General features: G+C 43.3%; 1 protein-coding gene and 1 long non-coding RNA gene across 3 annotated transcripts in view; one reads left to right on the top strand and one right to left on the bottom strand.

Annotated features, from left to right (window-relative positions):
• The window catches only part of LOC138967071 (uncharacterized), a 438,331-nt gene that overhangs the window by 317,584 nt on the left and 105,467 nt on the right, over nt 1-15,280 (top strand). The window lies entirely within an intron of this gene.
• Nucleotides 5,538-6,872, bottom strand: LOC138966879 (uncharacterized). 2 transcript variants are annotated; one of them, XR_011455786.1, is made up of 3 exons: nt 6,786-6,872; nt 6,071-6,182; nt 5,538-5,682 (listed from the first exon to the last, which is right to left on the bottom strand). It is a non-coding gene; the product is annotated as an uncharacterized lncRNA (long non-coding RNA). The 2 variants fall into 2 exon arrangements; XR_011455785.1 differs by lacking the exon at nt 6,786-6,872 and having other exon boundaries at nt 6,071-6,228.

Raw genomic sequence — 15,280 nt, 5'->3', positions numbered from 1 at the left:
ACTGGGTGGCCGAGTGGTAACGCACTTGCGGTCGGAAGCTGTACCCACGGAATACGCGCGATATAAGCCTCATATTGATTGATTGATTGATTATTTTCTGGGAGCATATTTCAGAAGCAGATATAAATTACATCCAGTGATGCAGTCCACCTGACCTGATCGTGACCTATACTGCTGGCGCAGGGATTTATTTATTTATTTTATTTTTATGTTATGCAATTTATACCGCGCACATATTCAAGGCGCAGGGATTTATTTATGCTGTGTGAGATGGAATTTTGTTTACACAATACATCACGCATTCACATCGGCCAGCAGATCGCAGCCATTTCGGCGCATATCCTACTTTTCACGGCCTATTATTCCAAGTCACACGGGTATTTTGGTGGACATTTTTTATCTATGCCTATACAATTTTGCCAGGAAAGACCCTTTAGTCAATCGTGGGATCTTTAACGTGCACACCCCAATATAGTGTACACGAAGGGACCTCGGTTTTTCGTCTCATCCGAAAGACTAGCACTTGAACCCACCACCTAGGTTAGGAAAGGGGGGGGAGAAAATAGCGGCCTGACCCAGGGTCGAACACGCAACCTCTCGCTTCCGAGCGCAAGTGCTTTACCACTCGGCCACCCAAGGATCAGTACTTTGAAGCTCCATATCTCTGAAACTACAAATAATGAAATTGCTTAACTGGCTATATAATTATGCTCGGAAAGGCCATTCTTCTACTTTTTACGTTTAGTCAAGTTTTGACTAAATGTTTTAACGTAGAGGGGGGAATCGAGACGAGGGTCGTGGTGTATGTGCGTGTGTGTGTTTGTGGATTTCCACCCATATGCGGACCAAATGGGACCAAATGGAGTCGTCCATCGCTATATCGCAGCAATTTGCGGACATCGGCCGAAAAATGCGACTATCTGCGGACGTCCTCAAATAGGCGGTCTTTGGTCCGCAAATTGCTGCAATATAGTGACGGATGTCCGCAAATAGCTGCACCTCCCTAAAAATGGAAATGCAAGTTGTCCTCATATTGCTGCAATATAGGTGTGGACAACGAGCCCTGTTTTACACACATTTGATATCCATTGTCATATCCATTTTCAGATTATACACAGATTTCACACATTTGCAGAGCAGCTCTGTATTTAGTGCGTACTGTTGCAAGCGATTTTACGTAGTTTTCAAACTGCTGTAAAATATGAACCAGATAAGAGGGCCCCAAAGGGTTTAAAATCGTGATCGTGATTGGCGTTTTTTGACCTTTCTGTGACCGTGATTGCCGAAATTTCCATTTCTGTGATCGTGATGGGACTTTGCCCGTGATCCGTGATGACAAAAAAATCAAGTCTCGTGATCGTGATCGTCATTTGTTTTCGTGATCGTGATGGGCATTATTGCAAAGCATTTTATTTTCAACGTACATTTTTCACAGCTGTATCACTCTATGATCCTCTATTCGTCAAGGAGCCAATCCTGATTGAAGGGAAGCAACAACACATTCAGAAATATGATTTTGACAGCGATTGCTTCCCTTTAAGAGAACTAATCACACACAAAAAAGAGATCCAATCAGAAGGCTAATTGCAAAGGTCTGCCAAACTTCATCCAATGGAAGGGCTTCGTGCTAAAGCCTTTTGAGTGCATTCAGTCAAATTCGAATTCGAAGATCAAAAATGGCGTGCAGCGGTACTGTCATCGAACCTCTGTTATATTTTGTGGATTCAAACCAGACCAAAGCAGGCGGCGAGAATGCCTTCCTTGATGGAAAGGTCAGGCTACGGGTCCGTCTTTCCGAAGACGAAATGTCAAGGTATGTTGATCTATTCTTGGCCGGACTAGGAAGGTACTAGGGGGGGGGGTTACAGATGGGGGTCCAGGGGGCAAAGCCCCGTGGTGGGGGTCCAGGGGGCGAAGCCCCCTTGGTGGAGGTGAAGCTGAACGTTTTTTGATGTTTCTGGAGGGAAAGGAAGCCTCTCCTTGAACGAAAAAGGTAAATTCGACAGCAAGCTGTATAGGCAATGAAGAAGAATTGAGATTGTAAGGACTCATACTTTTCATCACAAAAATCGTTGAAGAAAAATGTCTTTCGAAAGGGTGTGAGAGGTGCGATTTCTCGGCGGTCCAGGCTATTTGGTCTATGGTGTAGCCAAAACCGAAACTAAAAATGTGTTTTTCATCCCAGCAACGTGGACACGCTTGGCATAGGTTCTAATTGTCGCTTCTTTGCATTAAGCTTGGATTTATTTTAGCGCCTGTAAACTTATTATCAATGGGTTAAATTCAGGAACTATGGCGGGGAGACGTGCCAGTTTGGGTCACTTGATCCTCATGTCAAAGTCGATCAAAGTCATGTTCGTTGGGGATTTTGTTATTATAGACTCTATCATCACACATACATGTACTTTAATTTCAATCCACCCAATAGTTTTTGAGAAAATGGGTTTAAAGATTTAGCTCTGGAAATGTGAAATTGTGCAAGTATGTATTCTTGTGTGTGAGTGAGGGTGTGGGAGTTGAATGTGTATGAGTTGAATGTGTATGAGTGTATATTCCTTCACCCACCTTCATGATTCCAAGACTGACCTTTAGTCAGGATTATAGACTCTACCATCACACATACATGTACTTTAATTTCAATCCACCCAATAGTTTTTGAGAAAATGGGTTTAAAAGATTTAGCTCTGGAAATGTGAAATGTGAAATTGTGCAAGTATATATATGTATATGTGTGTGTGAATGAGGGAGTTGAATGTGTATGAGTGCAGGGGCGGATTAGGGGGGAGGGGTTACAGGGGTTCCGGGTTCCGGAACCCCCCCCCCCCCCCCCGGCTGTCAAAAAAAAAATTAATACTAACTTTAAAAGAAATAATGAGTGGCTGCTGACACCAGTTGATCATATTTAAAATCAAGGATAAGCCATAAATTGTTCATAAAATAGCTAATACTCTTCAGCTTCTGGGGGGCGAAGCCCCCCAGACCACCCGACGGGGCCTTGCCCGTGTACCCCACAAGGTCTACCCCCTGGACCCCAGGTTGTAACCCCCCCCCCCCCCCCCTGGCTTAACTGCTCCGCCTCTGGAGTGTATATTCCTGTGAGTGTCTGTATATGAGAGAGAGAGAGAGAGAGAGAGAGAGAGAGAGAGAGAGAGAGAGAGAGAGAGAGAGAGACTCAGAGAGCGAGAGAAAAAACAATGAAAACAACATTCTTGTTACTGATTACAAATCATGATATGTATTTCTATGTGTGAATGAAAGAGAATTAAAAAAATAAAATAAAAAAGTGCAACAGTTGTCACTTTGTGTTGAATAAACAATAGATCCAGAGGAGCGAATAACTGTGTGGTTGTGTTTACTTTGACACGTGCTTTCTGTACCTGCAACTTTTACCGTGACCGTGATTTGCCACTGGTGTTCGTGATCGTGAAAACAAAAATCAAGGTAACTGTGATCGTGAAAGCTAAAATTTCCCTTCCCGTGATCGTGATGATACCCCCCCCCTTTGGGGCCCTCAGATAAAGCACGTCAAAAACAAAAGCAGATTTGCGGAGGACACTTAATGGCTGTTAGTGGGGCTCCTATGTTGCAAAATCATTCAAATCATGCAACAAACACCAAATTAAGCAAATATGAAGAGTTTTATGTGCTTAACAAAACCTGATACAGAGCCATCGCGAAAAATAAAAAAATGGGTAGTTTTTAAACAATTTTTCAAAATGGCCGCCAGTATAAACGGTTGGGTATGTTAGGCATATTTCACTTCATGTGATTAACAGCAAATTTGGCGTAAATGGACATTTGCTTTTGCTTAACAAAACCTGATACAGAGCCACCGTGAAAAAATTAAGAAATCAGTAGTTTTTTTACAATTTTCAAAATGGCCGCCAATAAAAGGGTATTTAGGCATTTTTGATGCTACAAGACATTCTCTTGCAATAGAAACTAACACAAACACATTTTTAAACAAACAATACATGTATTGTTGGTGCTGAGAATGATTGGACGGTGTGGGTGGCAGGGTTGAAGAATTTGTGGATTACCTAAACTGTGCAAAAATAAATATATTGCACCAATTTTCATACCAAAACGAAAACATTCATTCCTGTGCTGTTATATTCAATGTATGCTATTGAGGGCACTCAACTTGGCTAACTGGAACACTTTTAAGATAAAAGGTGGCCTTTACATGGGTTATTTGACCGCCGCCCAAATAAGGGTACCCCCAAAATAAAACTGATAAAAATGTAATGTATCAACTCAAAAGTCGACTAAAATTCATAATCGCTGTATTTCGAAAACGTTGTTTGTTCTCATGTGTTTACACAACTAGCACATTCCGGCAAGTGTCTATACTCAAAAGAAACTTTGGCAGTACTTGAAACAACCATCTGTCATATATACATATGCGAAGTCAAAAATATGTGGGATGTAAGTCAACAAACCTGTGGCAGTTTTTAAAATATTATTTCGTGAAGATTTGAAAGTGTACTCAAACGGTTGAACTATGCCTCGTGCGTAGACACACATTCCTGAAAGTTTCAACGCAACCCACTTGGTCATTGCTAAAATACATGGATTTTAGTTGACTTGGGTATCCCTCAAATTTGACACATAAACATCTCATCCGTGAGATCGACACATACATCAGTAGGTACAATGGCACAACACTAGAAATATGCAAGATGGCGAAATAAAACAACCTGTTCTGGATGGATAATCAAGTTGACTTTCTCTTCGTATACAACAGTGACCCAGTTGTGCCTCAGGAATTGTCGTCGGCTTTTTAAAAGGTACCCGAAGTTTTTGTCACATCTCTTTGTCACGTCAAGGTATCCTTATTTTGACGGCGTAAATGATGATGTTAAAAAAAAATGTGCCAGATAGCGAAGATGCGAGCCTTTAATGGCATAGACAGTTTGAATAAAATGACACAGGAATAAAAGTTTGAGTTGGGGTATGAAAATGGGTGCAATAATATTTTTGCACAGTTTAGATGCTGACAGTTTTCACAGGCATGCAAGCGCATTTGCAGAGAGCTGTGCTCTGCAGTCCTTCTTAGCAGCATTTGCAGCGTTTTGTTGTACAGCTCTTCTTGCAGGCACACCTCATGAGTTCTCGGCACACGCTGGATACCTCTTGAAAGCTCGTCCAGAATGACTCCCACTTTCCAGCCTTGAACTGCCAGCCCACAGAGTTTGGAAGTCTAATAGGTAGATGGCTCTTCTCAATCTCATGTCCTGCAGCAGCACCTCACTTGTAAGGGGATTATGGTCAATTTGGCAGCTCTTTTTACTGAAGAGGTACCGTCTAGCACTGTTTACACCCAGTACGTTGCTGGTTTTGTCCTACAAATGTACACCAAAAAGCTCTTGTGCTGCCCTGTCAGTGGTACTTAGCTTACAAAGAGGAGCAGACAACCTGAAGAAAGTTTGAGTGACGTCTTCAAATGCTTGCCATACTTCCCAAGCCTTCTGATTCCCCAATACCATTGAAGAACGACATAGTGTCACAGCCTGTAAGGCTATGCAAAATGGGCAGACAGGGTGACTTCTCTTGGCCAATGGCTTTGGCAATGTGGCGATACACTTCACGAGCAGAAAAAAAACGCAACACAGCTGGAATGAGAAGCAGACTGTCTGGCCTCCTCTACATCCATGGTGCAGGAAATCAGCCTGGGGTACCCTTCACACAAAAGATGAAAAGTGACATTTTTATTTGAATGTATTTGAATAATGTTTACTATCTCAGAGAGTCGGTCAAAGCCGGGTTAGCAAGTCTTCACACAACAGACCAAAATGAAAGAAAATTATATTTCATGAATTCGTATAATTCTTACTGTTTCAGGTTAAAAAACAAACAAACACAGTTTCCAGTGACCCAACTGATTCTGGAATCTTTCTGACCGCTACATTATTCGCTTCAAACAGTCGCTAACAGAATGTTGACCATAGTGAGGGTTCGTACGTTAAACCCATCAAATTCACAGAGGTCGCTTACAAATGATGTGCAAACATGTTCCAATTAATACAAATAAAAATATCTTACTGTTAAGATGTATTAGGTAACAAACCTTGATACAGTAGTACTACTACTAGTGAAATCGGCTCCCTTCTGTGGCACCGGAATAAATGCAGAACGCTTGTTCCCAGGAACCGGCATGTGGTGTAACTCTTGTATATATCCTGTAAAAATAAAATTCACACCAATGCACGGTCAACTTAAAATAAGCAAAAGGATGAGAAACAAGCAACAAACCAAAATTGTAAAACTCAAAGAGCGGTACCTCTTCATTTTTCAAAACCACTTATCTCATTTGATTAGCATACACTGTATGCTTTTGTCTGTTACCTACCGTCTTTGAAAGTTTGATCACAACACTGTAAAGACATGGGGAGTGGAGTGTTTTTATCTCCAGCTGGTCATCCTACTATCTGGCCTACCCTCACTCAGTTTTTGACTCTACCCCTCCCCACCTTATGGAAGTCCTTAACGTAGGCAGGACTAATCATTTATTATACCATGAACAATCTCTTTCTCCTCGCCCTTTATTCAAAGTTCGTTTAATTTGTTTAAAATCACCAGCGTGGCGATCATGATTTCCTTACTTGTAATCAACAGATAGATCTAGATCTATCAGCATCACAATCCAGCTGATGAGCTATTGCAAGATTAAACAAAGTCTCTGCATTTCAGCGCTTCACCCGATGAATAACAGACCCCAGGGGAGAATTAAACAGTAAAATGATGTGACATTGGTGAATGGATGCGTATTCTTGAAAACTTACCTTCAGAAACGTTGTTTTCGCTCAAATCAAAACACGCAATGTTGCGGAGGCCGCCATCTTGAATTTTCATGCTGCGGATATATAAAATTCTAAAAACGATCAAATTAAATACCAGAACACAAAAATACCCATGAGAGTATTTATGTCATGCATGTGTTATCAGCAGACAACTTCTGGTGCATGGAAAACCATTGAATTTTACATTTGCTGAGTTGGGAATATTTACTGCTGAGCGCTTTTGGTACGAATTTCGTCTGCTGTAAATGCAGCCTTTTATTCCCTATCAAAGACCAAAAAAACGATTTCTGAAGTGGCTCTGTATCTGAAATCCCTTAAATAATTATAAAGAACAATATCACAAAGTATGATGTTTGTTGCAAGATGTGAATGATTTATGAGTGCGTCTGCAACATACGAGCCCCACTATGTCCGATTAGTAAATAGTGTGCAGTTGCTGTCTTATGTTCACTTCCTCTTAAAGTGTGTAATACGGGGTAAACAAGGTACACACATCGTAAACATGCATTTTTTTGTCATTGAGGTAAAGATAGTCGTTGGCGAATTTCATCCCTCTTTATGGTCTACCAACGTGTTAAACAATCACATAAGTGAACAAGGTGTTGTTAACTGCAACGTGTGTGTACCACATGTACAGACATGAACTACACTACTCGTCAAAAAAACCCACCTTTACACATATGCGTTTGAGGGCAGATCTTTCTGATGAGTCTGTTGATCGTAAATCCAATTATATGACTGGAAAGGCCGTTTATTCCCCTAACTTATTCAGTAAACAGATTGAGTTTACATGACGTAGTGTCGATACAGTGGAACCAACAATACAGACACCCCCCAATATCAAATTCACAAAATCAAGGTTCCCGCGTTAAAATTGACAACAAATCAGAACTGCTAAAATGAAACATGTTAAGCATGTCCTTGGACAGAACAATCAAATCTGCATCCAAATCAGTCAGCTTTGTTCACATATCTTGTCTACCAAGGACGCGGTGTAGGTGCCAATCCTCTCAAAAGGCATAAAAGGCAGTTTTTGAAGCCGTTTTAGCGGGTAATGAGACAAAAAATGATACATTTGAGTAACTCGCCGACGCATTACCTTCAAACTTTTGGAGATTGGTGCTAACACGTGTCGTAAAGTAAATACGGAATTTCAAGTCATTTGAGACATTAGGTCTGCTGTTATTTGTCATGTCAGAAAAAGTTCTTAAATTGACGTTATGTTTTTGCTGATTCATCGAAAACATTTAATTTGTTGAAATCTTCAAAACACTGCTAGATACGCCACATAATCAATTTCATGTACATATCTTATCAGACATGGGTGGTAATCGGATTTCAACGCGAAAGTAGTTGTTAAGAAGTTGACTCATTGAGCGAAAATGTCGTCCTAGGCATTTTTCAAGGATTTTTGTGTGCGTTTACAAGGCCTCTGACGTCATATGTTTCAAATACGGGAAAAACAGTGTTCAATCCATACATTATTAGAGAGAGAGAGAGAGAGAGAGAGAGATAGAGAGAGAGAGAGGGAGAGAGAGAGAGAGACAGTAAGAGAGAGACAGTGAGAGAGAGAGACAGTGAGAGAGAGACAGTGAAAGTGAGAGAGACAGAGAGAGAGAGACAGTGAGAGTGAGAGACAGTGAGAGTGAGAGAGAGAGACAACGAGAGAGAGGGAGAGACAGTGAGAGAGAGAGACAGTGAGAGAGAGACAGAGAGAGAGAGAGAGAGAGTGAGAGTGAGAGAGAGAGACAGTGAGAGAGAGAGAGACAGTGAGAGAGAGAGACAGTGAGAGAGAGAGAGAGAGAGAGACAGTGAGAGAGAGATAGACGCTAGTGAGAGAGAGAGAGAGAGTGAGAGAGAGAGAGAGAGACAGTGAGAGAGAGACAGTGAGAGAGAGACAGTGAGAGAGAGACAGTGAGAGAGAGACAGTACGAGAGAGAGACATTGAGAGAGAGAGAGAGAGAGAGAGAGAGAGAGAGAGAGACAGTTTGTTTGTTTGCTTAACGCACAGCCGACCACGAAGGGTCATATCAGGGCGGTGCTGCTTTGACATATAACGTGCGCCACACACAAGACAGAAGTCGCAGCACAGGCTTCATGTCTCACCCAGTCACATTATTCTGACACCGGACCAACCAGTCCTAGCACTAACCCCATAATGCCAGACGCCAGGTGGAGCAGCCACTAGATTGCCAATTTTAAAGTCTTAGGTATGACCCGGCCGGGGTTCGAACCCACGACCTCCCGATCACGGGGCGGACGCCTTACCACTAGGCCAACCGTGCCGGTCAAGAGAGAGACAGTGAGAGAGAGAGAGAGAGAGAGAGAGAGAGAGAGAGAGAGAGAGACAGTGAGAGAGAGAGAGAGACAGTGTGAGAGAGAGAGAGACAGTGAGAGAGAGAGACAGTGGGAGAGAGAGACAGTGACAGAGAGAGAGACAGTGAGAGAGAGAGACAGTGAGAGAAAGAGACAGTGAGAGAGAGACAGTGAGGGAGAGACAGTGCGAGAGAGACAGTGAGAGAGAGAGAGAGACAGTGAGAGAGAGAGAGAGACAGTGGGAGAGAGAGACAGTGAGAGAGAGAGAGACAGTGAGAGAGAGAGAGAGACAGTGAGAGAGAGACAGTGAGAGAGAGACAGTGAGGGAGAGACAGTGAGAGAGAGACAGTGAGAGAGAGACAGTGAGAGAGACAGTGAGAGAGACAGTGAGAGAGAGACAGTGAGAGAGAGACAGTGAGAGGGAGACAGTGAGAGGGAGACAGTGAGAGGGAGACAGTGAGAGGGAGACAGTGAGAGAGACAGTGAGAGGGAGACAGTGAGAGAGAGACAGTGAGAGTGAGACGGTGAGAGAGAGACAGTGAGAGAGACAGTGAGAGAGAGACAGTAAGAGGGAGACAGTGAGAGAGAGACAGTGAGAGAGAGACAGTGAGAGAGAGACAGTGAGAGAGACAGTGAGCGTGAGACAGTTAGAGAGACAGTGAGAGAGAGACAGTGAGAGAGACAGTGAGAGAGACAGTGAGAGAGAGACAGTGAGAGTGAGACAGTGAGAGATACAGTGAGAGAGAGACAGTGAGAGAGAGACAGTGAGAGAGAGACAGTGAGAGAGAGACAGTGAGAGAGACAGTGAGAGAGAGACAGTGAGAGAGACAGTGAGAGTGAGACAGTGAGAGAGAGACAGTGAGAGAGACAGTGAGAGAGACAGTGAGAGAGAGACAGTGAGAGAGACAGTGAGAGTGAGACAGTGAGAGTGAGACAGTGAGAGAGAGACAGTGAGAGAGAGACAGTGAGAGAGAGACAGTGAGAGTGAGACAGTGAGAGAGACAGTGAGAGAGAGACAGTGAGAGAGACAGTGAGAGTGAGAGAGACAGTGAGAGAGAGACAGTGAGAGATACAGAGAGAGAGAGACAGTGAGAGAGACAGTGAGAGAGACAGTGAGAGTGAGACAGTGAGAGAGAGACAGTGAGAGTGAGACAGTGAGAGAGACAGTGAGAGAGAGACAGTGAGAGAGACAGTGAGAGAGACAGTGAGAGAGACAGTGTGAGAGAGAGACAGTGAGAGGGAGACAGTGATAGAGAGACAGTAAGAGAGAGACAGTGAGAGTGAGACAGTGAGAGAGAGACAGTGAGAGAGAGACAGTGAGAGAGAGACAGTGAGAGAGACAGAGAGAGAGAGACAGTGAGAGTGAGACAGTGAGAGAGAGACAGTGAGAGAGAGACAGTGAGAGAGAGACAGTGAGAGAGACAGTGAGAGAGACAGTGAGAGAGACAGTGAGAGAGACAGTGAGAGAGAGACAGTGAGAGTGAGACAGTGAGAGAGACAGTGAGAGAGAGAGAGAGTGAGAGAGAGAGAGAGACAGTGAGACTGAGAGACAGTGAGAGAGAGACAGTGAGAGAGACAGTGAGAGGGAGACAGTGAGACTGAGAGACAGTGAGAGAGAGACAGTGAGAGAGAGACAGTGAGAGAGAGACAGTGAGAGAGAGACAGTGAGAGAGAGACAGTGAGAGAGATAGTGAGAGAGAGACAGTGAGAGAGACAGTGAGAGAGACAGTGAGAGAGAGACAGTGAGAGTGAGACAGTGAGAGTGAGACAGTGAGAGAGAGACAGTGAGAGAGACAGTGAGAGAGAGAGACAGTGAGAGAGAGACAGTGAGAGTGAGACAGCGAGGGAGAGACAGCGAGAGAGAGACAGTGAGAGAGATACAGTGAGAGAGAGACAGTGAGAGAGAGACAGTGAGAGAGAGACAGTGAGAGTGAGACGGTGAGAGAGAGACAGTGAGAGAGAGACAGTGAGAGAGAGTGAGACAGTGAGAGAGACAGTGAGAGAGAGACAGTGAGAGAGAGAGAGACAGTGAGAGTGAGACGGTGAGAGAGAGACAGTGAGAGAGAGACAGTGAGAGAGAGACAGTGAGAGTGAGACAGTGAGAGAGAGACAGTGAGAGAGAGACAGTGAGAGAGAGAGAGAGTGAGAGAGACAATGAGAGAGAGACAGTGAGAGATACAGAGAGAGAGAGAGAGACAGTGAGAGAGAGACAGTGAGAGTGAGACAGTGAGAGAGAGACAGTGAGAGAGAGACAGTGAGAGAGAGACAGTGAGAGAGAGACAGTGAGAGAGAGACAGTGAGAGAGAGAGACAGTGAGAGAGAGACAGTGAGAGAGAGACTGTGAGAGTGAGACAGTGAGAGAGACAGAGAGAGAGAGAGACTGTGATAGTGAGACAGTGAGAGAGACAGAGAGAGAGAGAGAGAGACTGTGAGAGTGAGACAGTGAGAGAGACAGTGAGAGAGAGACAGTGAGAGAGAGACAGTGAAAGAGAGACAGTGAGAGAGACTGTGAGAGAGAGACAGTGAGAGAAAGACAGTGAGAGAGAGACAGTGAGAGTGAGACAGTGAGAGAGAGACAGTGAGAGAGAGACAATGAGAGAGAGACAGTGAGAGTGAGACAGTGAGAGAGAGACAGTGAGAGAGAGAGACAGTGAGAGAGACAGTGAGAGAGAGAGACAGTGAGAGAGAGAGAGACAGTGAGAGTGAGACAGTGAGAGAGAGACAGTGAGAGAGAGACAGTGAGAGAGAGACAGTGAGAGTGAGACAGTGAGAGAGAGACAGTGAGAGAGAAACAGTGAGAGAGAGAGACAGTGAGAGAGACAGTGAGAGAGAGACAGTGAGAGAGAGAGAGACAGTGAGAGAGAGACAGTGAGAGGGAGACAGTGAGAGAGAGACAGTGAGAGAGAGACAGTGAGAGAGAGACAGTGAGAGAGAGACAGTGAGAGAGAGACAGTGAGAGTGAAACAGTGAGAGAGACAGTGAGAGAGAGACAGTGAGAGGGAGACAGTGAGAGAGAGAGACAGTGAGAGATTGAGACAGTAAGAGAGACAGTGAGAGAGAGACAGTGAGAGACAGTGAGAGAGAGACAGTGAGAGTGAGACAGTGAGAGAGAGAGACAGTGAGAGAGACAGTGAGAGAGACAGTGAGAGAGTGAGAGTGAGACAGTGAGAGAGACAGTGAGAGAGATAGTGAGAGAGAGACAGTGAGAGTGAGACAGTGAGAGAGACAGAGAGAGAGAGACTGTGAGAGTGAGACAGTGAGAGAGAGACAGTGAGAGAGACAGTGAGAGAGAGACAGTGAGAGTGAGACAGTGAGAGAGACAGTGAGAGAGAGAGAGACTGTGAGAGTGAGACAGCGAGAGAGACAGAGAGAGAGAGAGACTGTGAGAGTGAGACAGTGAGAGAGACAGAGAGAGAGAGACTGTGAGAGTGAGACAGTGAGAGAGACAGTGAGAGAGACAGTGAGAGAGACAGTGAGAGAGAGAAAGTGAGAGTGAGACAGTGAGAGAGAGACAGTGATAGAGACAGTGAGAGAGACAGTGAGAGAGAGACAGTGAGAGTGAGACAGTGAGAGTGAGACAGTGAGAGAGAGACAGTGATAGAGACAGTGAGAGAGACAGTGAGAGAGAGACAGTGAGAGAGAGACAGTGAGAGAGACAGTGAGAGTGAGAAAGTGAGAGAGACAGTGAGAGAGACAGTGAGAGAGAGACAGTGAGAGTGAGATACGGTGAAAGATATTTGGGTTAACGGAGATATGATATAGAGATTACACAACGTCATCGAGTGAGGGACCGAAAAATATTGAAACTCGAGGATGATTTTTTTGTGGTATCAACCGAGACCGTAGGTCGAGGTTGATACCACACAAAAAAATCATCCGAGAGTTTCAATATTTTTTGGTCCCTCACAAGATGACGTTTGTGTAATTTGTGTATACAATGATCAACGACAAAGACAAAAATTAAAACAAAAACAACACGAACTCTTTTCCATCGAGGAATGGTGGAAGGAAAATTACACAACCGGAAATAGATCTAGATCTAAATTGATCTCTATGACCCGTGCCTTGATACCATTGAGATCATAGGAGATGCACAGCAGTGCCGATACCAGGTTTCTTTAGCTTCACTTTAAAATGATATCAGAACGATAGTTATTCACTTGAAAGTGAACAGAGGAGAGTTGTATACTCCTTTTAACCATGCAGCTGTGCACAAAGATAGGATACAGTCCCTCTAGATGTTTTTAGTACGTCGCAGTGAAGACCGCTGTGCGAGCGCTTGCACTTCGCAAAAACACAGCCAGCCCGCGAGCAGGCGAACACAATAATGACCTTGACACACGGAACCCTGTGATCATTAACCCCTCCGCGAGAAAGTTTCGCATGCTGATAGTCCAGTCTAAAGCGAGCGAGCCTTGCGCTGCTACATTTTGGTTACATAAATATCAGGTTAAACTAGATCACAGTTATTGGCTGTTAGCAAGCAAATGTACAAAAGAAGAAAGATTGAGATTGTTACAATGGAAAATATGTAGAGGTTACATGCCGAGTCTCAGTGATTATTAAAAATAATGGTCGAAGTTGGCGGATCATGAAAAATGCGAGCTTCAGCGAGCTTTTTCATGACCGCGAACTGAGACCATTATTTTTAATAATCACTGAGACGAGGTGTGTAACCTCTTTATTCCTCCTTTCTTCAGTTATTCAAAGAAAACAGGAGTTTTTGTGCGAAAGTTTGATCGAATCCGAATCACTCAACCAGTCAACCTGCGCAGGCGATCGATTAATGCGCGGCACGGTTGTATAGTTCCGTGCAAATCATTCCATTCTGTTAACACTTCTTGTCAGTTTCCCTGTTTTAGACTAAAATCAAGTACACAGATATGCTGTTATTCTGCTGTGGCGGTAAAGGCAGATATTGTGTGTTCTGTTTATGTTTTAGTATCGTTTAGGATAATGTTCTTTCGTCAAATGGGACTAGCAGACGAACTTTTGCACCCGTGTTGCAACGTTAATTACTGTATGAAGTTCAGTTTTCTGGGGAAAATAGTGTATGAAACCGCTTTATGTTGTTTAAATTGATGAGATGTGTGCATTTGGTTGCGTGTGATCTGTTTATAAAATGAAATATTGTTGAAAACTGACCGTCGGATTGCAGTCAGTGTTGTCGAAGAAACTGCGTTAAAAGAAGGGGAACTACTCTTGTCGGCAAGAGTATGAGTTACTTGCCTTGGGAATTTGCTTGTGATGAACGGTGTGTGCACGGCAGATCTAGATTCAGAAAACAACCTAACTCATGGATTTTATATGGAGATTCATGTGTTCAGGCCTGTAGTTGTTAATTTAAATGCGGTATGTTTGTATTGTTTGCTCCAGAGATGTATATTTCGTACGTATAGAGCGTTCGGAACTTTTCAGTCGCAAAAGTAGTACTTGAAAACAGAACAGCTTCTCAACCCATTGCACTATCGAGGATTCAGGCTGTTGCTGGCTCGTTATTTGTTTGGTTGCTGGGTCATTATCGAAAAATAACTAGCTCTACAAGTTTACAGAGGTAAAGAAGCAGAGGGGGGAATAATACATAATATTTATCCCACGAATATATTATTAAATAAAATGAAAATTAGAGAAACAAAATTATGTACATTTTGTAAACACATTGATTATGTTGAACACTTTTTTTGGCAATGTGAGAAGTTGACGAGCTTTTGGGAAAATGTTGTCCATTATATTTTTAGAAATACAGGATCAAATGTGCACCTCTCAGAACACGATGTCTTGTTTGGTTATCAACCTAGTAATATATGCCAAAATAATAAGGTACTTAATCACATTATTTTTATTGCAAAAATGTGTATTAGTAAATATAAGTATGGTGATAGATACGATTTGAATAGTATTGGAAAATAAAATGTACATTAGAAGATTGTGAGTAATGTATAAGTCGAGATGAGGTGAAGTGATATGTGACGTTTGTGAATATTATGTATGAGGGGGGTGGGAGGGAGCGGATGGACGAGAATAAGAAAAACAAGTCGCGTAAGGCGAAAATACAATATTTAGTCAAGTAGCTGTCGAACTCACAGAATGAAACTGAACGCAATGCCATTTTACTCGTAGCATCGTCAGGCCACCGCTCATGGCAAAGGCAGTGAAATTGA

This window comes from Littorina saxatilis, linkage group LG1, assembly GCF_037325665.1.
Source record: "Littorina saxatilis isolate snail1 linkage group LG1, US_GU_Lsax_2.0, whole genome shotgun sequence".
Lineage (NCBI taxonomy): Eukaryota > Metazoa > Mollusca > Gastropoda > Littorinimorpha > Littorinidae > Littorina > Littorina saxatilis.
Note: the sequence above shows the minus strand (reverse complement) of the source record. Positions and strands in the feature narration are given on the sequence as shown.